Source organism: Hemicordylus capensis, chromosome 1, assembly GCF_027244095.1.
Source record: "Hemicordylus capensis ecotype Gifberg chromosome 1, rHemCap1.1.pri, whole genome shotgun sequence".
Classification (NCBI taxonomy): Eukaryota; Metazoa; Chordata; class Lepidosauria; order Squamata; family Cordylidae; genus Hemicordylus; species Hemicordylus capensis.
The window spans coordinates 207,612,546-207,633,310 of record NC_069657.1 but is presented as its reverse complement, the minus strand read 5'-3'; the positions used below and the strand labels follow the sequence as shown (position 1 = coordinate 207,633,310).

At 43.4% G+C, this 20,765-nt stretch overlaps 1 long non-coding RNA gene across 2 annotated transcripts in view; it reads left to right on the top strand.

Moving 5' to 3' along the window:
- Positions 1-20,765, top strand: part of LOC128334626 (uncharacterized) — a 109,916-nt gene that overhangs the window by 64,922 nt on the left and 24,229 nt on the right. Inside the window, exons 3-4 of one of the 2 annotated variants that reach the window (XR_008311344.1) lie at positions 433-713; positions 4,111-4,169. This is a non-coding gene — a long non-coding RNA (uncharacterized LOC128334626). The remainder of the gene's footprint in view (positions 1-432; positions 714-4,110; positions 4,170-20,765) is intronic. The other variant, XR_008311343.1, reaches the window with a different exon arrangement.

The following is a 20,765-nucleotide window of genomic DNA, read 5'->3' as shown; positions in this document are numbered from 1 at the left end:
GAAAGTCAAGAAGATCCCCTCCTGAGTAGCAGATAACTAGCCATGGACCTTCTTCTGGTCCGGCACCTGGGATCTTCTGGGATTTGTTGGCATGTTCCTAGGTCTGGTTCCCACACCTCCATGTACATTTACACAACAGAATCAAATATACAAATATAAACTTCTTTGCTGTTGTTGTTTTCTCCCACGATACCCCAATGCAATCTGTAAGTGCCCCTTGTCATCCCCTGGTATCCATATTTGTGCTTGTGCAGGACTCCAAAGGTGCAGAGCTCTTGCAAAGAAAGTGGTGTGAGAAAAGGGTTAAAATGTCTTTTCCCTTCCAAGGGCAGGTGATCAATGCCGAAAAGGCACAATCTCACTGAGCATGCCCCCTCAAAAATCCTCGCCAATGGTTGCCGCTGTACTGACATCCTGACACCTTGCCCACAGTCCGGTGATGCGAGTGGTATGGAGCTTGCTGGGATGCAGCCTCAACAGACTAAGAAGAAGGAAGCCCAGAAGCGGCAGGTTGCGAAATCATGGTTGAACGATCGTCTGCGGCATGATCCCCAGCATCACAGATTAATCACGGGTTCGTCTACCTGAGGTTTCACACTTTGACTGAACATGGCCTCTATCACCCTCTCTGGTAGCAAAAGAGAATGCGCTTCTAGCCCCTTCTGGGTATAACAGCAGCAAACCTTCCTTGGAGATGCTCCTGTAACTACGAGGTAAGACCTGAAATCCTCTAGTTTGGGTTGTATTTCCCCCCAGGGTATTTCTTCCTATTTGGGGCATGCATATATATATCAGCAGTGTTTTTCTCAGCATAAGTGGTGTTTGAGTTGTCCAAAGCGCCAGTCACAGGCCTTTTTTGGGTTCATTTTATGACATCTTCAAGTACACATTGGAACCACAGGACCCTCGTTTTGAAGTTTTCTATATGATAACTTCAGCGTGCTGATGGAAGTTTATCTTTAGAACAGAACACTTAGTTTCAACATCATGCTGACACAGAGACATGGGTGGTTTTTTTTTAAGAAATAAGCAGTTGCTTCATCAATTTCCTTCAGTTTTGAAATAGATTTAAGTTGCAGAGATCTGTACCAAATTTCAAAGTGTGCATATCAATCAAAGTTTGTTCCCACACCTTCATCAGTTAAACATTAGAGATTAAAGCCTACCTATTATAGGATATTTAGATGCAGTGAGTCACATGTCTATACCTACAAAGGTTAGAATTGTTTGGACAATGGTTTTTCCTGTGACACTCTATGGATGTGAAAGCTGGATGTTGAAGAAGCAAGATAGAAAAAGTATTGACGCTTTTGAACTTTGGTGCTGGAGAAGACTTTTGAGGATACCATGGACAGCCAGGAAAACTAACAAATGGATCATAGAACAAATTGATCCAGAATTTTCACTCGAGGCACGAATGACCAGGCTCAAACTATCATACTTTGGACACATATTGCAAAAACCCAGCTCCCTTGAGAAGTCCATAATGCTGGGGAAAGTTGAAGGCAAGAGAAGAAGAGGACAACCAGCAGCAAGGTGGATGGACTTGATTATGAAAACAATGAATGCACCACTGAGAGACCTTAAAGGCCAAGTTGAAGACAGATGATCCTGAAGAGAATCTATCAACGTGGTTACTAAGAGGTGACACTGACTTGACGGCACTTAATCAATCAATTGTAGGAGATAATACTAGAGTACAGAATAAGTGGTAAGCACAGTTTCTCTGGCTGACATCCAGATTAACTTTTCAATGTTAAAGAAATTTCACATGTTCAGTGGGCAAGGGGTGATTTTCATCAGTCCCCCTTTCTATGTGCAGCCCCCCCCACCTTTCAAAAATATGTCCATATTGTGGGGCCCTCAGGGACATATTTTCAGGGGGCACAAAGAGCTGCAGGGATGGACTATTAAAATTTCCCCTCCCTATTGCATACATGAAACATTTGGTGCATGCAGTGTTAGATGTATACAATATCAGTGATTATTCTCACTTCTCTGAGCAGCAGCAGTAAGTATGGGGTCAGTTTCACCCCAACTAGTGTCTGGGCCAGAACTATGATTTGCAGTGACCAAAGAAAAACCACAGGGCTCTGTATTCGCCAGGAGTTGACACCAACTAGATGGCACACTTTACCAGCAAACATTTACAGAGTGGACCCAAAACCTTCTGTTTCTTGCAGCTTCCCACTCCACTCCAGAAATAAATAGAGGCTTTTTGTGCAGAGCAGAAACATATTTTTGCATGTTTTACTGGAGCCACACTAAGATTCTGCATTCCACGCCTGAATATCTCTGTTGCAGCAAAAGGTTGGTAACCATATTGACCCTCTGCCCGCCCCCCGCCCCCGCAATATAAGGGGGCATCAGGATGTGGCCCTCCTGCAGATGTTGGCCTACAACTCCCATAATCCCTGGCTATGGGTCACTGTGGCTAGGGATTATGGGAGCTGAAGTCCAAAAATATCTGGGGGCCAAATCTGGGCAGGCCTGCTTTAAACTATTGTCAGTTTTCTCAAAGGAAAACAACATACCTCTGGAACTCCATTCCCAAGACTCCTGCAAGCCAGCTGCAATACTTCTTTCTGTTTCATTGGCTAAATTCAGATTGCCCAACTTCATCTTCCCCCCAAAGCAGGCAGGGTGCAACCATTAGCTGGTAACTACCAACCACCAGAATTCAGGAGAGCATTAATAGCTCTTTCAATGGCTACTGAAGATGCAGCTTTAGATTATAAAAACCTGTTATGTATCTCTCCTATTGTGTATTGATCTGCAAAAGGTTAGGAATGACACTCAACTGCACCTACCACCAGGCTTGCTTGTGGTTGGGGCTTGGAAGTACTAAGGAAAATGTTTCAATGAGGTGAATCCAGCCAACAGCATAAGGTCACAGTTCCAGATTCACTTGGATTTTCCTTCCTTCCTTCCAAAATATATTTCAATATAATTCTGATCTTGGTGCAAGTGATGCCTGAATACAAGCTTCAGATGGAGTTGCCCACAATTTCATAACGTTTATCACTAGTTCTGATTTCAGGACCTCTGCCCACAATAAGTAATAAACTTATTATAGACAGCAGTTTGTTCATGTGTTGTGATGGTTTTGTAATATCTGTTTATGTACAAATTGGCATAGGAGAACTTGACAACAGATTTCATTAGAAGGAGTATGTTTTCAGGCTCATCTGTTTTTGGAAGCTGTTGCTATGTTGCTATGTGAACTTCTGACTCCAGTGGTATCTCAAGGCCTCTGTGTGTCTGAGGAAGGGTGCCAAATGTGCACCTATGTGCCCTTTACTCCTTCCTCCTTTGTAAAAGTAGAGGGGCAGGAAGACATCTTGCTACCTCACTGGTGTCCCAATAAACTGTTCCCTGAGGCAACTACCTCACCATGCCTCATGGAAGGGCCGCCCCTGTTTGCCTTGCATGTTGCACTGCTCCACATGCATAATCCTCTTGGATGACATCCAGGCTACTTGCATCTGCTATCAATACAGGCTGTGCAAATTCCACTTTCAAGTGCTGTAAAGAAGTGCCTCTGTCTGTGTGCAGAAGTCAAGACTCACAGTCAGTGGCCGTGTGGGCGTGCCTGCATGCCATGCCAGAAGAGAGAGAACAACATCACAAATCATCCTCAGTGTCTAACTGTGAAATGTTAGAATTACCCTTAGTATTCTTTTTCATTCTAGCCTGTATTATTTTTTGACCTGGCCCGAGCTACATCTTTTTTGTTCCTTGAAGGGAAATAGGTCATGAAGAGGGGAAAAAGATTATGATATTTAAAATGAGTACTTTTCACAATGTTTCATTATTTCCTTTGAGAACCTTACAGCTTTTATCCTACAAATGTCAAGATTTCTCTCAGGTATTTTGAGTTACCTTATGACCTTCTAGCAAGGAGGTAATAGTTTTCAGTTTTGTGTTGCATAAGCTTACTAATATTCAAAAATTGCTTAAGATGACCAAATTGTCATTTTCTCAAATAAATAATGAACTTATTATCCAGATGACTATCAGTGATCAGTTGGCTTAATACCAATCTAATTCAACATTAAGTTATTAAAAGTGTGTAGTTCAAGCCTTTTAATTGTGATTTTACTTTCATAGGCAAACCTGAATAGCCCAATTTGAAGCTTACTGCTAAAGACAATGGGTCTTGCTTCCAAGTAAGTTTGAGCAGGACTGCAATCTTAACCACTTGATGATTTAAAAAAATCTTTATTGCTTTTTAAAATCAAACACATTGAAAACATTTCACAACATTGTCCAAACTAATAATAAAACAAGTTTCTAAAAGGCAAAAATAAGTTGACAATAAAGGTAAAGTGTGCCATCAAGTCAATTTTGACTCCTGGAGCCCACAGAGCCCTGTGGTTTTCTTTTGGTAGAATACAGGAGCGGTTTACCATTGCCTCATCCCACTCAGTGTGAGATTATGCCTTTCAGCATTTTCCTATATCGCTGTTGCCCGATATAGGTGTTTCCCATGGCAGGGATTCAAACCAGCAACCTCTGGCTTGCTAGTCAAGTCATTTCCCCACTGCACCATTAGGTGGCTAATTTAACAATAGAGCAGCCTAAAATAATAACCGCCCTGGGCCATTTTGGAAGGGCGATATACAAATCAAACAAACAAATAAATAATAAATAATCTTCTAAACAGAAACCAAGCAATGAAATTTCATTAACATCAATAACAATTGACTGAACAAAAAGTACTCACCTGCCATCTACAGTAAGTCCAAGCGTCAGTGCCAGTCTAACCTGCCCGAGAAGGACTCCATAAGTGGGACATCACCACTGAAAAGGCCTCTCCAAATAAGGGAGGACCTGGAGAAAGACATCAAACACAGATTTTAAACGGTAGACTCTTTGTATGTTCATGTTATTAGCATACTTTCATTCAGCCAGCTAGTTCAGCAACATCTGGAGGGCCGCAGTTTGGGGACTCCTGCTCTACATGAACACCCGGTGATCAGAAGCAGGACTTTCTGGTACAACCCCACTCTTCCCATGGTTCACTCTGTATATATTTTTGTTGGTGTGAAGAGGACTAGTCTCTTATTGGTATCTAGACATTTCTCTATTGATACTGTTAGAAATCGTGGTATTATGTTATGGTGCTATTGTGTTATATTACTGGTCAGTGCCCAAATAAACTTTGAAATCATGGTTGTTGAGCTAAGGTAAACATTGACTAAAACCTGGAGCACAATCTACAATTTTCTTTGTTTAACCACAAAGGAGGTTAAATACAAGGGCTGGCAAAGCCTGTTTCTATATCTTTACTCTCCTCCTTTGGAAGAGAGCTTTACTTTCCCTTTGTTATGCTAAGAATGACAGAAACAAATGGAAGCTGCATTATGAATATACCTGACTCTACTGAATGCTTTACCATCTGCAAATGGAAGACTGCTGTTTTGCAATGGAAGATGGTGGGGGTGAAATTGCAGTGTTCCAGTTGGGTTGTTAAGCACTCTCCTTTACTGCCAGTTTGGTGTGCTGAAATGATACATCGGTTATGTTGCACTCTTCAAACAACCTACGCCCGAGTAACTCTGTTGGTTTCTACCATTGGAGGGCATTAAATCTGTTGACTTTTATCATAAGACTACTGGAGCTTTGAATGGTGCAGATGATGATGCTGTGAGTTGGCTTAACTTTATATTGCTTCCAAAATAAACAATTGGCTGTGAAGTAAATTCTTTGAAAATGGAAAACTATTTGTTTTGGCTTGTTTAGAAAGAAAGAGAAGCAGTAAATATGTCTGAGAATAGGTTCTAAGTTGACTATGGTTGTTTACTTGCTCTTTACAATGTACTTCTTTTGGGAGTGTGAAACACTGGAACGGCTTGGGTTGACTTATGCCAGTAAAAGAAGAATGTAGTGGGGCTTTCTCCTGGATGTCTTAGTCTTCACCAGTAGGGAACTGGTAGGCCGGGAATTGGTGGTACCATTCCTACTTGGCTAACAGTTTCTAGAAGGAGGCACTGAGGACTGTTAGAGCAATTGCTTGTGGCAATTCTACAGCAGAGTTCCCCTTATAGCTCTGTTTTGTTCTCCTCTCCCATGCTGTTTTAATGTCTTATGAAACTAGGGGGTGGGGTCACCTGGGATTTTGAATGTGGTGTCATCAGTATGACACCCACAGCTTCACCTCAAGAGGACTGAAGACAAAAAGGAGCTGGAAGTGCTGAATTGCTGCCTGGCATTCATAGTGGACTAGATAAAGGCAAATAGGCTGAAGTCAACTCCCGAGAAAACTTTTGGTGGGTAGTTTGTTCTGGGTGTGAACATTTGGCATTATTTATTTAAATTGTTTTAATTGTTCTTATTGTGTTTTACTTTTGTTGTATTTCTAAACCAATGTACCTAGAGAAAGATACATTTGGTGGTTTACAAAAGTGATAAACATGCTAGGTAGGATTGCACTCTCCCTGAAAGATCAGGTCAGCAGTTTGGGGGTACTGTTAGACCTGACAATCTCAGAGGAGGTTCAGATGGCACAAAGTGCTATGCTAATTGCAACCTCTCCTGGACAGGGAGAGCCTGGTCACAGTTATTCGTGCTCTAGAAACATCCCCATTGGATTATTGCCATGTACCATATGTGGTGCTGCCTTTGAAGATGGTTCAGAAACCATAGCTTGCAAAAAATATGATGGATGGCTTATTAACTGGATACCTCCCCACTGCTGAAACACTTTCACTGGCTCCTAGTCTGTTTTGGTGCTCAGTGCAAGATGCAGGTTATCATCTTCATAGCCCTAAAAAGCTTAGGACCAGGTAACCTCAAGGACTGCTTCTTCCCACATTAACAAGCTTGAATGTTGAAGTCAGCTGTGGAGACCCTGCTTTAGGTTTCTACCCCATCAGAGGTATGGCAGGTGGGGCCCCAGAAGACAATCTTTGCAGTGGTAGCACCAACTGTGTTTGGTTTTGGTGCCAGTCAAATACCTTTTAATTTGCCCAGGCCTTTTTGATTGCTTGTTTTTAAAAATGACTTTTGATTATTTCATGCTGCTTAGTCTGTTTTAATGTATTGTTAAGTATTGTGTTTTTAACTATTGTAAGCTGCAGTGAGATGATTCTCTTCCAAAGGACAGGGTAGACATTCTAACACATGAAATAAAACTTTTGAAGGGAACTGTGTAGATCTGAAGCCATTATGATTTATTCTTCCTACAAAACAGAAAATTAAATTTGATTTGCAACCTTGTGATTGGAGATTGTCAGGAGAACAATAAATCACTTTGTGCTGCTGTTGCACTTTGAAAATAAGAGCTTTTCAAATAAATGACTTAAAATGAGCTATGAAACATTAGAGTGGATAAAAGCTTCAAATACAGAGATTCACTAACTCTCAAACAACAACAAAAAGGTCTCATTTAAAACTGTTTCTCTTTCGTTTAAATTCTTAATGTAACAAGTATATATGACCTGGCAAAATTTTTTTCCAGTGCTTCTGATTGATGCTAATGATGATTTATATCACTAGACTGGGGGAAAAAACATATATCTATTATGTCCTGTTGCCCTGGAATGATTTAGAGAAGTTTGGTGGTAGATGTGAATATTCTTGTTTTTCAAAGCAATAGAATTCAATAGAATTCATTGTGGTTGTAATTGTGGTTACCCATACAAACAGACCTGGAAAATTATAGCTCATTTACTTGATATTATTGCTCAATTATTTTATATAGGTGCATTTTTGGTGTTCATACTAAGTTGATAGCTTTAGAATAGCTATATGTAAGTGGAAATGATACAGCCCATTCTCCCACAACAGAACTTTGACACCTGATTCTGCTGTACATACAGACCAGGCCTTACATTCATGTTGGCTAACAACCTGCAAAACTGAACAAATCCCAAAGGAAATCTTCACCTTCAGACTGAATGATTTATGTCCCAGCCCACCTAATGCTGCATACTAGAGGTGTGCATGAAATGGATTTTGTATTTTGTTTTGAGCTTGAAATGAAATGCAAAATTTTTGAATTGATGAAATATTTGAAACATTTTGAGTTGTTTTAAGTGTTTTGACCATAGGGAACCATGGGGAACCCAAAACACCCTGTGGTTCCCCTTGGGGAAGTCCTAGGGACACCAAATTGGGTAGGATGGTAGGGCATGATGGGTGCTAACTACCTTCCAACCCACAAAAAAGGGCAAGTAGATAATAATTTTTTAATTAAACTTTCCCCCCAACCCCCATAGGATCCTATGGGGAAAGGGTTATTTTGCCTGCTTGCCTATTTCTTTTGTGGGTTGGGTGGTAGGTAGCATCCATCATGCCTTACCATCCAACACTCGTTGGTGTCCCTAGGAACTACCCATGGGGAACAATGGGGTATTTCCCCATTAACTATGGCCAGAACAAGCAAGATCACAATTTTTCAGCCCTGCTTTGAAAAACACTGCAGACACAGAGTAAAAGGAAATCTCTGTGCTCCCCAACACAGAACACACATTTCAAAGACAGTCCCAGAATGCCCAAAAAAGAATCATTGATCTAGAATCCAGCACCAGGCACAGTGCCTGCACTGCAATAACACCATTGGCACAGTAGGCATAAACAAGTCAACTACAGTAATGTCTTCAGCCACATTTTGATTGAGTACACCTTGCAATGCAGATGCAGAATGCAGATTTAAGCACAAATTAGTCTGAACGCCATACATGGAGCTCATCTCACAGCAATCACCAAGAAAATATCACACACACACACACACACACGGCTGAGTTGCCACTGTCCATTTCTCGCCACAACACTATCTCACAAAAAACAAACAAACCACCACACTGTAGGGGAAGAATGGCCATTCAGTGCCCAAATAGCAGAGAAAAACCCGTTTGGGGAGAAAGCAACCAAACAAGAGGTCTGAACACAGTTCTTTAAGTCTGAAGAACAACAAGCATTTATTTGGAATTTACAAAAGGATAGGATAGCAGATCTTAAGGCAGATAGGGGAGAGAGACTAAACAGCCATTTATGGAGAGTCAAAATGAAGATTAACATTGGAAGAACAAAGAGGGGAGAAATCCAACACTTTTATCCATGACCCTAAACACTCCCCCCCCCACAGTGGTCACTATGAGACATTGCAACGGAGAGCTGATGCTGCCAGGGTCCTAGCTCCAACACTCCTTCTCATTGGCTCGTGATGCTGTCTATAAATGCCAACTTCTATCTCGGGGTTATGATGGATCCCTGGGCAACAGCTTAGTTAGCACATCTGGTAGCATTTGTTCACTTGGATAATACATCAATTTTACCAGTCCCTTTTCTGGTGCATCCTGCACATGATAATATTTTGTTTCAAGGTGTTTTGTTCTAAATTTAATTTTCTCCATTTGTGAGATCTGGATGCAACTTTGATTATCCTCAAACATCTCAGTGGGTTTTGGTTCGTCTGTGTTGAAATCCGACATTAGCTTGTGCAGCCATGCCACCTCTTGACATGCCTGAGTCATTCTGCCTCAGTAGATGAGAGAGCAACTATTGATTGATTGCAGCTACACCAACTGATTGCTCCTCCACCATAAAAGATTACATAACCACTGGTTGAGTTCTGGTCTGTTTGATCCTCAGCCCAGCCTGTATCCATATAACCTACTAATTTGGGTCCACTACCAGCAGGCAATTTTAATTTTAGATGTATTGTCCCTTTTAGGTACCTGCCTAGTCTCTTTATCGCAATCCAGTCATCTTTGCTGGCTGTGCTTACTTTCCTACTCAAGATTCCCACAGATGCAGCTATATTATCCAGTCTTGTTATCATAGCTACGTATACAAGTTTTCCAGTCGCTGTCCTATATTCACTATTGTCTGGAAGAAGTTCACTCTCCTCCTTCTGTTTTAGGTAACCTGTTTCCATAGGTGTACTTGTTTCTTTGGCCTCCCTAAATTCCAAATACTCTAATAAATCATTTATTTTCTGTTTTTGGTTAAGCAAATAACTTCCCTCCTCTTCTCTCTGTGTATGCCAAGATTGTGAGAAATAGCCTGAAGTTATTTTACTTCTATCTCACTATTCAGGTGCTTTATTACTTCAAGGCTGTCCTCTTTATTTTTACAACAAATTATCAGATCATCTGCAGAAATAAGTATATAGGTCCATCTGTTGTCTTTGAGACTCGAATACTGACAAGTGCCAGTCTTTCCTTGGGTAAATCCTTCATTGACTAGCAACTGGTTTAATTTCACATTCCAGGCTCTTACAGCCTGCTTTAAATCATTCCACAAAACCTGGAGGCTGCTCGAAATAAATATCTTCTTTGATGTCTCCATGAAGAAATGCAGTTTTCACATGTGGTCTATGTGATCCACTTGCATTTTCTTTGCTGCTGCAATGTTTAGGTGTGTCCTTACTGAGGTGTGTTTTACAATGGGAGCAAATGTCTCATCATAATTTTGCCCATATATTTTCAAGAATCCCTTTGCCACCAGTCTCGCTTTGTAACGCTGGACATCTCCTTCTGCATTTTGCTTAATTTTAAACATTCACTTGCACCCCACATTCTTTCTTCCCTCTGGTAGCTCTGTAAGTGTCCATGTGTGATTATTGTGCAATGATTCCATGTCTTCTGTTGCAGTTTCCTTCCAGTTTTGTGCTTCAGTTGCAGGTAAGTTAACCATTTCTTGCCAAATGCTTGGTTCTTGAAATCTTTCTCCCTTTGCAATGTAGGAAGGTTTCTTAGGCGAAACTCCTTTATTTTGTTGTGTTGAATGCTGCACCCTTTGTTCATCATCAGCATTCTCGTCTGCTGAATCGCTGCCAGGAGTAAAATATACAGTGGATCCTTCCTTTTGGTCATATTGCCCTTGATTCTTTCTCCAACTGAAAATTGGACTCTGTGTTTGGCAGTTCATGAGTGGTTGGCATCTCAGTTTCACGGAAGTATGCTGCATTGCATATTTAATTGTTTCTGTGGCAAGATCTAAAATCATATATACTTTCCATCCTATGAAATATCCAACAAGTATACCTTCCTTAGATCTACAGTTGAGTTTGGTCCTTTTGGCTTTTGGTATATAAGTGTATGCTTTAGATCCAAACACTCTTATATCACTCAGTGGGCTTCTTGCCATGCCATAACTCATGTGGTGGTGCTCCTTTTGCCTTTTTTGGCAATCTGTTTTGCAGGTAAGTAGTAGTCGTCACTGCTTCTCCCCCAAATTTAGTAGCCAAACCAGCATCTACAATCATGCATCTCATCGTTTCCATAAGATAATGGTTCTTTCTTTCCACCACTTCAATTCGCTCTGGAGTATAAGGAACAGTCTTTTGGTGTTCAATGCCCTCCTCCTTTAGTAATCTTATGACATCATTCCCAGTGTATTTGCCACCATTTTCAGTGTGGAGGATGTGTGGCTGTCTCCCAGACTTGTTCCTCACTCTTGCAACATATTCTTTTAGTCTTTCTAGTACTTGTCCCTTTTCACTTAACATGTATCTATATGTGTGTCTAGAATAGTCATCAATGGAATTAAGAACATATTTATTCCCTCCTGATGTATTAACATGCATGTCCACAAACATCATTATGAATCAGATCCAATGGATGCCATGTTTCTCTTTCTTTGCCTGGAAGAAAAGCAGGCCATGTTGCCTTTACTCTTATACAGCATGCATACCTTGATTCAGTGCTGCAGGGGACTGTTCTTAGACCCTTTACGAAATCCAACTTTTTAGCTTGACATATCATTTGGGCATCTCTATGGCATAACCTTCTGTGACACAAATTCTGTCTTCCTTTGTGTGTGCATGTCTTCACAGTTTTGACCTTTTCAGTCACACATTCCACTTCAAACAATCCATTCTCTTGTAAAACTGCTTTCATGAGCAATTCCTGTTTATGAGTAATGCAACAGTGCATTCTATTAGATTTTTTTCCATAGCTCCTTTTTGTAGCATATTTTACAAACATCAGACTTGTTTCAAGAGTAGGCACATATAAAGCTTCTTCAATTGTTAATCATTTCTCCAGTTTGCAGAGCAACTGTGCGGATCCTTTCCTTTCTGCATACATAAGTTTTTCATCTGCTAAATATATAGGGATTTTACAACCTGTATCTAGGTTTATAAATCTCTCCCTTTCTCTAATCAGGTTGTTTGAAGCACCTGAGTCAATGCAAATGCCACTGCTGGATTTCTCAGACTTAGCTACTAAAACTGTTCTTGCAAGGTATATCCTTTGCTTATTAACTTTAGTCCTTGATTGCTTGTAAGTTTTTGTACTCTGTGTTCCCAAATGACTCACTCTCTTAGCAACATTGTTTTGCTCGCTGTTTGTCTGCAAACACTTATTCTTCAAGTGTTTTGGGCTTCCACAAATAAAGCAATTCTTATTTCTTTGCAATGTTCTAAATGCATTTTCTTCACTTTCCTTTAGTTGCCTATCATCCCTTCTGTGCAAATCAAATTCCTCTAGACAGTTAATTACAAATTGTAAGTCTGCATTCTCATTGATTTCCAAGGCACTAGTGGCCACACTTTCAAAGTAATGTGGCAAAATTATTCAATACTATGAAAACTGCATCTGGCATGATGTATGAAAACTGCATCTGGCAGCCATCCCGGTGGTGGTGGGGAATAGAAGAAGTAATGTTGACAGGTCAGCGGGGTGTTCCAGGGGAAGGGTAGTCTGAAATTTAATAGCTGTCTCCCCTTCCAGCTATCCTGCCAGCTCTTTGACCTCAGGGAGCACTGCCAACAACCCACATAGCTTTTCCCTGCTCCTCTGTAATGCCAGGTTGGTCCAAAATAAATATGAACTCATCCATGATTTGATCATGGATGAAGGGGCCGACCTAATATGTATTACCGAGACTTGGTTGGGGGAGGCTAGTGGTCCAGTTTGGTCCCAGCTTCTCCCTCCAGGATATTCTGTAGAGGAGCAGGTGAGGGGACGTGGGCGGGAAGGTGGGGTGGCTGTGGTTTATAAGGATAACATCTCCCTTACCAGGGTCCCTGTCGGGGTATCGGACCATATTGAATGTGTGTACTTGAGTTTGGGGACCAGGGATAGATTAAGACTTCTGTTGGTGTACCGATCACCCTGTTGCCCAGCGGAATCCCTTACTGAGCTCACGGACCTGGTTGTGGAACTTGCGTTGGAGTCTCCCAGACTCATGGTGCTGGGGGACTTCAATGTTCATTTCGGGACCAATCTATCTGGGGCAGCTCCGGAGTTCATAGTGGCCATGACAACTATGGGCCTATCCCAAGTGGTCTCTGGATCGACACATATTGCAGGTCACACTCTTGATTTGGTCTTTTACTCTGATCAGGGTGGTGTTCCGTGGGTGGGGACTCCTGTGATTTCCCCATTGTCATGGACAGACCACCATCTTGTTAAGGTTGGACTTACAACCACTTCCCACCTCCGCAGGAGCAAGGGGCCCATTAGAATGGTCCGCCCGAAGAGGTTATTGAATCCATTAAGATTGCAAGAAGCCTTGGAGGGATTTAATGTTGGCTTTGCTGGTGATCCTGTTGATGCCCTGGTTGAGAATTGGAACAACTTGCTCACCAGGGCAGTAGACACAATTGCTCCCAAGCGTCCCTTCCGATCCGCTTCAAAATTGGCCCCTTGGTATACAGAAGATCTATGGGGGCTGAAACGGCAAGGTAGGCGACTGGAGCACAAGTGGAACAAGACTTGACTCAAATCTGACAGATTGCGACATAGAGCACATCTAAAGATCTATGCTCAGGCAATACGTGCGGCAAAGAGGCGGTTCTTTTCTGCCCGTATTGCCTCTACAAATTCACCTCCAGTGGAGTTGTTCAGGGTTGTGAGGGGATTAGTATCTGCCCCCCCTCCCTTGAACCAGAATTTGGAGTCATCAGTTACCCGCTGTGATGTGTTTAAAGATTTTTTCGCAGATAAAATCTCTCGGATTTGGGCTGACCTAGATGGAGACTCCACAATTAATTTGATGTCTGAGGCGGAGGTGCCCAACGACTCCTTTTATGTGATTCGACTGGATCGGTTTCAGTTTGTGACTCCTGAGGATGTGGACAAGGTGCTTGGATCGGTGAGGCCTACCACTTGTTGTCTTGAGCCTTGTCCAACATGGCTTGTTCAATTTAGCAGGGAGGTTGTTGTAAACAGCCTGGTGGATATCATAAACGCTTCTCTGAGGGAGGGCAAGATACCTCCTTGTCTTAAGAAGGCAATCATCAGACCTCTTCTAAAGAAGCCTGCATTAGATCCCTCGGAGTTGAGCAATTATAGGCCTGTTTCCAACCTGCCATGGCTGGGCAAGGTAATTGAGAGGGTGGTGGCCTCTCGGCTCCAGGCGGTCTTGGAGGAAACTGATTATCTAGACCCATTTCAAACTGGTTTTCAGGCAGGCTATGGGGTGGAGACTGCCTTGGTCGGCTTGATGGATGATCTCCAATTGGCAATTGACAGAGGAAGTGTGACTCCCTTGGTCCTTTTGTATCTCTTAGCGGCTTTCGATACTATCGACCATAGTATCCTTCTGGAACGTCTGAGGGTGTTTGGGGGTGGGAGGCACTGTTTTACAGTGGTTCCGCTCCTACCTCTCAGATAGATTCCAGATGGTGTTGATTGGAGACTGTTGCTCTTCAAAATCTGAGCTTAAGTATGGTGTTCCTCAAGTCTCCGTACTTTCTCCAATGCTTTTTAACATCTTCATGAAACCACTGGGAGAGATCATCAGGGGATTTGGAGCTGGGTGTTACCAGTATGCAGATGACACCCAGATCTACTTCTCCATGTCAACTTCTTCAGGAGCTGGCATATCCTCCCTAAATGACTGTCTGGAAGCAGTAATGGGCTGGATGAGGGAGAATAAACTGAAGCTGAATCCAGATAAGATGGAGGTACTTATTGTGCGGGGTCAGAACTCTAGAGACTGTTTTGATCTACCTGTTCTATATGGGGTCACACTTCTCCAAAAGGAACAGGTTCGCAGTCTGGGAGTATTTCTGGATTCACACCTTTCCCTGGTTCCTCAGGTTGAGGCGGTGGCCAGGGGTGCTTTCTATCAGCTCCGGCTGATACGCCAGCTGCGCCTGTTTCTCGAGATCAGTGACCTCAAAACTGTGGTATATCTGCTGGTAACCTCCAGACTTGACTTTTGTAATGCGCTCTATGTGGGGCTGCCTTTGTACATAGTCCAGAAACTTCAGTGGGTTCAGAACGCGGCAGCCAGGTTGGTCTCTTTGTCATCTCGGAGAGACCATGTTACTCCTTTACTGATGGAGTTACACTGGCTGCCAATAGGTTCCCGGACAAAATACTAAGTGCTAGTTAGGCCTAAGCCTAAACGGCTGAGGTCCTGGGTACCTAAGAGGGTGTCTTCATTGTTATGAGCCCCACCGCCCATTGAGGTCATCTGAGGAGGTCCATCTCCAGTTACCACCAACTCGTTTGGTGGCGACACAGAGACAGGCCTTCTCGGTCGCTGCCCCAAGATTGTGGAATGCGCTCCCTGCTGGGATGCGATCCTCCCCATCTCTGGCAATTTTCAAAAAACACCTGAAAACCCTTCTTTTCACCCAAGCTTTCTCAGCTTCCTAAATTGTGGGGGTTTAAATTTCTGGTTTATTTTAAAATTAAAAACCTGATTTCGGGGTTTTTAATCACTGTAATTGTTTAATTATTGTTTTAAAATGTTTTAAAGTTGTTAATTGTTATATTGTTTTTAAATTTGTTTTAGCTCTTTACTGTTTTAGTGGTGTGTTTTAATTGTAAACCACCCTGAGCCATTTTGGAAGGGCGGTATACAAATAAAATAAATAAATAAAATAAATGACTACTTCTTGAGCTTGCAGTTGCCTAGATATTTATAACATTTCATTTATGTGCTTGGACAGACTTTCTCCTTCTCCAAATCTTTTATTGCTCAGTTTTCTTACTAAGATACACTTTGGAAACCACATACTTTTTTTATATAACCCCTTCAGTTTCCCACATATTCTTTGCATTTTCTTTGTCTCTTAGATGCACTATGATTGAGTCACTCACTGCCAAGCAAATCATTCCTGATGCCTTTTCATCTGCTCTGTCCCATTTTTTCTGCTCCTTCCCTGCATCTTCTGGATGCTGGGTGTGCAGAACACTGCCAAGTCCATGACTCTTGAGGAGCATCTCCGTCTTGAAAGACCAGAGCTTGTACTCAGGACCTCACAACTTTTTAATCATCTGGAATCCTTGTGCTGTCTCTATTTTCAAAGCTTTTCTCTTTGCTTTGCTTTCTATTTAACTCTCAAGGCTTTTCTCTTCTATTTACTGTCTTCTGGGCCTCCTAACTCTTTGTAGGGGACGAATGGCAGTTTAGTCTTTAAGTTTGAAAAACAATAAGGATTTATTTAGAAGTTACAAAAGGATAGGAAAGCTGAGCCTAAGGCTGAAAGGGGAGAGAGACCACCATTGAGGGGACAGGAAAGCAACATGATTCCCACTGTGGATGGTATACAATGTATCTATGTATATGTGGATCTTCAGGTGTAAGGTGCTGCTGCAGATAGCAGCCCTGGCACAGCCTCCCTCCACACAAGGTACAGGGAGGGCACCACCCCCTGCTGAAGGTAGTGCATGAGGGGATGTTGTTGTCAGAGGCAAACAGTCAGAGCAGCTGGCAGAAGTCAGCATTCTCCTCCACCAGGAATGGCTGGTCATCCAAAGCAATCATCTTGTCAGAGGCCCAGATTATGAGATGCATGTGTGGGCTACCAAACTGCTTGCCTACCAAATTCACCCACCATGCAGGCAACTTCCCTGGCTTGCAAGCAGGAATAGGTGCCTTGCTGCCTCTAGTTGACGGCACACCAGGCCTATTGCTGCCAGCAGGAGATGGGGCCCTGATGTGGTAAGACACTTTGGGTCCTTCCCTCTGCTGACCTGTGCCCCACAGTGGGTGCAGACAGCATGGTGTTGGTCACCATGGCAGTACTACTGGGGCTGCTTGCACCATCACCACTGCCCTCAGTCTGGGGATGAGAAGGTCCAGGAACAGGAAGTGGAATGACTTCCTCCTGCTCCTTCTCAGTCTCAGATGCAGGGGAGGTTGCACTGCCAAGGGGGATTGGGGAGTATGGTGAGAGTGATCTGACACAATCACCTCCTCCTCCACTGCTACAGGAAGATCTTATTCCCAGACAGGAGCACTTTCCCCCAACTCTACTTCAGCCACCACAAGCAGCTGTGCTGTGGGATCAAGCACCTCCAGAAAGGTGAGCCTGTGCAGCACCATAGCAGTGGGGATGACTTTGGGAGATGACTTTCCTCTTGCTGTCACCCACAATGACCAGAAACATCACCTCTCCCTCTGCCTGGCACTCTGCTCCTGGCTGTGCCTCGCACCCTCCTGGACAGCAACTTTAAGGCAAGTATTTTAAAAAGGAATGTGGGGTTGGGTGGTCTACTCATGTGGCGTATGCCACATATAGCACTGTGGTGTACGCACAGAAGCTAGAACAATTAAATTCCCCACAATTAAAGAACCAGGCTTTATTTGCAGAGGGCTTTTTTGGAGGGGAGCAAGCAAGAATTGGGTAAGTAGAAGGGAATGGAAAGGGGATTACTGTGGCCTATCTCTAAACCCACCCCTCTTGTTCTATGTACTACCTGGCTAGTACCTAATCCTCCCTTCCCCAAACTAGAACCTTTGAAAAGAAATCTAACATGACCAAGGTCAGGGTACTTACCTTCCCGCGACTGGCGTCTTCTGCTGGTCGAGCCAGGTGCTACTCTAGGCAGAGACACTCTGGGATTCAACAGCTGGGGAGAGGGCAGGTGGGTGCCAGGTGGGTGGGCTGCAGGAGACCAGCTGCAAAACAGTATTTGGGTATCTGACTTACTCGAGCTTTATCAAGCAGTCGCTGTCTGTGAAGCCTTAGAGACAATATGGTTTCTCATCATGATGTTTTATAGAAACATAACCTAACATGATATGCTGTTAGCAAAGACAATCTTGCTTATACCTTAGTTTGTTAACTGGGATGAATTTAAGGCCAGGTTTATACATGAGGCACAATGGTGTGAGATCTGTGGAAAGAGAATGGGATGTATCATTTCAGATTGCTGATGGTAGGTCACATTTTTGGATGTTTCCCTAGGAAGAAATCTCCCGGAAAGCAGAAAACTAGCAAAGCAAGAAATGGTTGGGATAGAGCCGTTGGCTCAGATGTGCATTCTTAAATTTGAAGGTAACTTCTACATGGGGGAGCATTCTAAACTGACATCCCTTGCCAGTAGTCTTAAATGGTACAGTCCACTCAAACACGTCTTTCCACTATGTGTTTAGACCAGGCCGAAGGTTGGAATAGATATATGTATACCCTTGATTTATTATGTAAGATTGTGGAGCTCTTCTCACGATCAGTGAGAAGAGCTCCAGGGCAGTCTGCAGGGAAGGTGAGTTTCGCCTACTGTCCCCGCAGATAACCTCCTGTTCTTCTCTGGGCAGGGGGATCGCCTGCCCAGACAAGCGTCGGCTCGCCTGAGGCTTGCCCGGCAGCTCCAGGGGTTGGGGTGCCTGGATGTGCCGCTGCATGCTGCACCACCCCCAGGAGTCCCTGAGCAAGTGTGCGGTGCATTACTGGGATCCCCCTCCCCCCCAAGTGTGCTTGCGGAGTGCTCGCTCCTAAGTGCTCAGGGAGTGCTCGCTCCTGAGTGTGCTTAAGGGAGTGCTCACTCCCTTAACCTCATTTTAGTAGGAAGCTACTTAGGTGCGTTTGCCACCATGTACCCACCAGGATCAGGCGCGATCCAGTGGTTCACACGAGTGTGCAAAAGTGGCTCCTTTAGCCCAGTTTTGCGTGCCTTGTGTGAATAGCCTCTGTGTGTGTGTGTGTGTGAGTGTATGTTGCACATGTACACAAATGCCCCACCTTGTCAAGCTGGGTAGCAGAAATGCTTTATAATAAATGGCTATTGTTCTTCCACTACCTTGAAATTTCTTGATCTTCTACTGCATTTTACTGCATGTCTCTGGCAATTAGCATTTAGACAAGCTAAATAGCAGCAAACATGGCTCTGTGAAAACAGGCACAATCTCTCATGTTAACCTAAGGGTTATTCAGAAATGTTATACTGTAATAGTATGTAGATCTATATTTCAAGAATGATTTCTAATGTAATCTTCAGATACCACAGCCTCCTCTTCTTAACTGCACATTTGGAAAATTGAATATTGGATTGGCTGCCAAGAGTAATCAGCATGCTTGTTGCTTCCCAGAATGGGGAGACTTTTGGTTGCAGGAAGCAGACTTGTATAGATTTTCAGGCCGGATTCGTTTTGCTATGGAGCACGTATACAACTGTCACAAGGCGATAGAGCTGTCTGCAGTATCTAAGTTACCCATGAAGGAAATTGCATGGTCCCTGCCAAGGAGATGATTTATTACCTCAGGATAACAATTCTTCTGTTCTTAAAGGAGCATCTGGGCAAATGAAAATACAGATTAAGGGATAACATAATGATGAATATATACTAGGTTTTAAATGGAGTTTTGAATATCGCCCCCCTCCATTCCTGCCCCACTTCACCCCACCCAGTTCTGCTTGGGTTATTTCAACTCAACTATGACTATCCAGTCAAATAGCTATAAAACCAGATTAAAAGGGGGAAAGTTTAAGATATGGGTAAGTGTTCACATCTTGGAATAAGCAGTATCTGCATACATATCTTATACCATGACTGACTGATTTTCTCCCTCTCAATCACTTTTCAATAACTTTCCAAAGTGCAGCAGAACTGCATATCTCTTTCTCTCTTTTTAACCCTGCTGTTCATATACTGCCAGCAGGATACTAGGGGTGTGCATGGAACCATCCGGCCCGGTTTGGTTCGAGGCTGGACTGGCCTTGAATGGAACCGGGCCAGTTCGGTCCGGCCCCACATCGAACCCCCCACCCCGGTCTGGTCCGGTCATGGACCGGTCCGCAAATTTTTTTTTTTTTAAAATAAAGTAAACGATAAGTACCTTTAGCCCCTTTGGGGGGCTTGCTGAAGCCGCGGGGGGTGGGGGTGGTGTCCATGCGGGTTCCCTCTCCCCCCGCCAGCCTTCCTCATCACCACCACGGCCGTTCTGTAAAGCCTTTTTGGCCCTTTCGGGCTTCTGTACAAGCAAGCGGCCACCATTTTGGTGGCCACCATGCATGCGCCAATGCCCTCTGAGAGGCTGTAGTATGATTGGTATGACTGGACAAACCATTGGTATGATTTACCAGGAACAAATCTCCATATGTACCAAACACTCTTCTCATGCGTCATTTAGTAGAGTAGTATGGAAAGTTGTCTGTCACATGGAGTGGGACAACTCTATGACTCAAACTGTGTGCTACCCTAGACCAGGTGAACTGAGAGGACCAGATCAAGCACCCCAACCATGACCCAAGGACACAGCCCTGCCTTCATCCTTATTGGAGTTCCTCAAGGACCTGTAAATCCAAGAAGAGCCCTGCCCCCATCACTCCCAGAGACAGCACCTACATTTTTCATCAAGAAGCATGCAAAGGAGCTGAAAAATAGGAGCTCTCATGCTGCAAATCTAATATGAGTAGGGGCTTTCAATGTTGTACTTGTCAGGCATGCCTTTTAATTACATAAATGATAAGAAGGCTCTACACATGATCCATGTGCAGAGCGAAAGGGGTTCTGCAGTGAGAGTAGGCTTGACCTGCTGTCCCCACAGACGATCATGCACCCCTCCTTGGGTGGGTGGATCATCCGCCTGGATGAGCATCGGCTTGGCTCTGGCGCTCCCGCACCTGGCT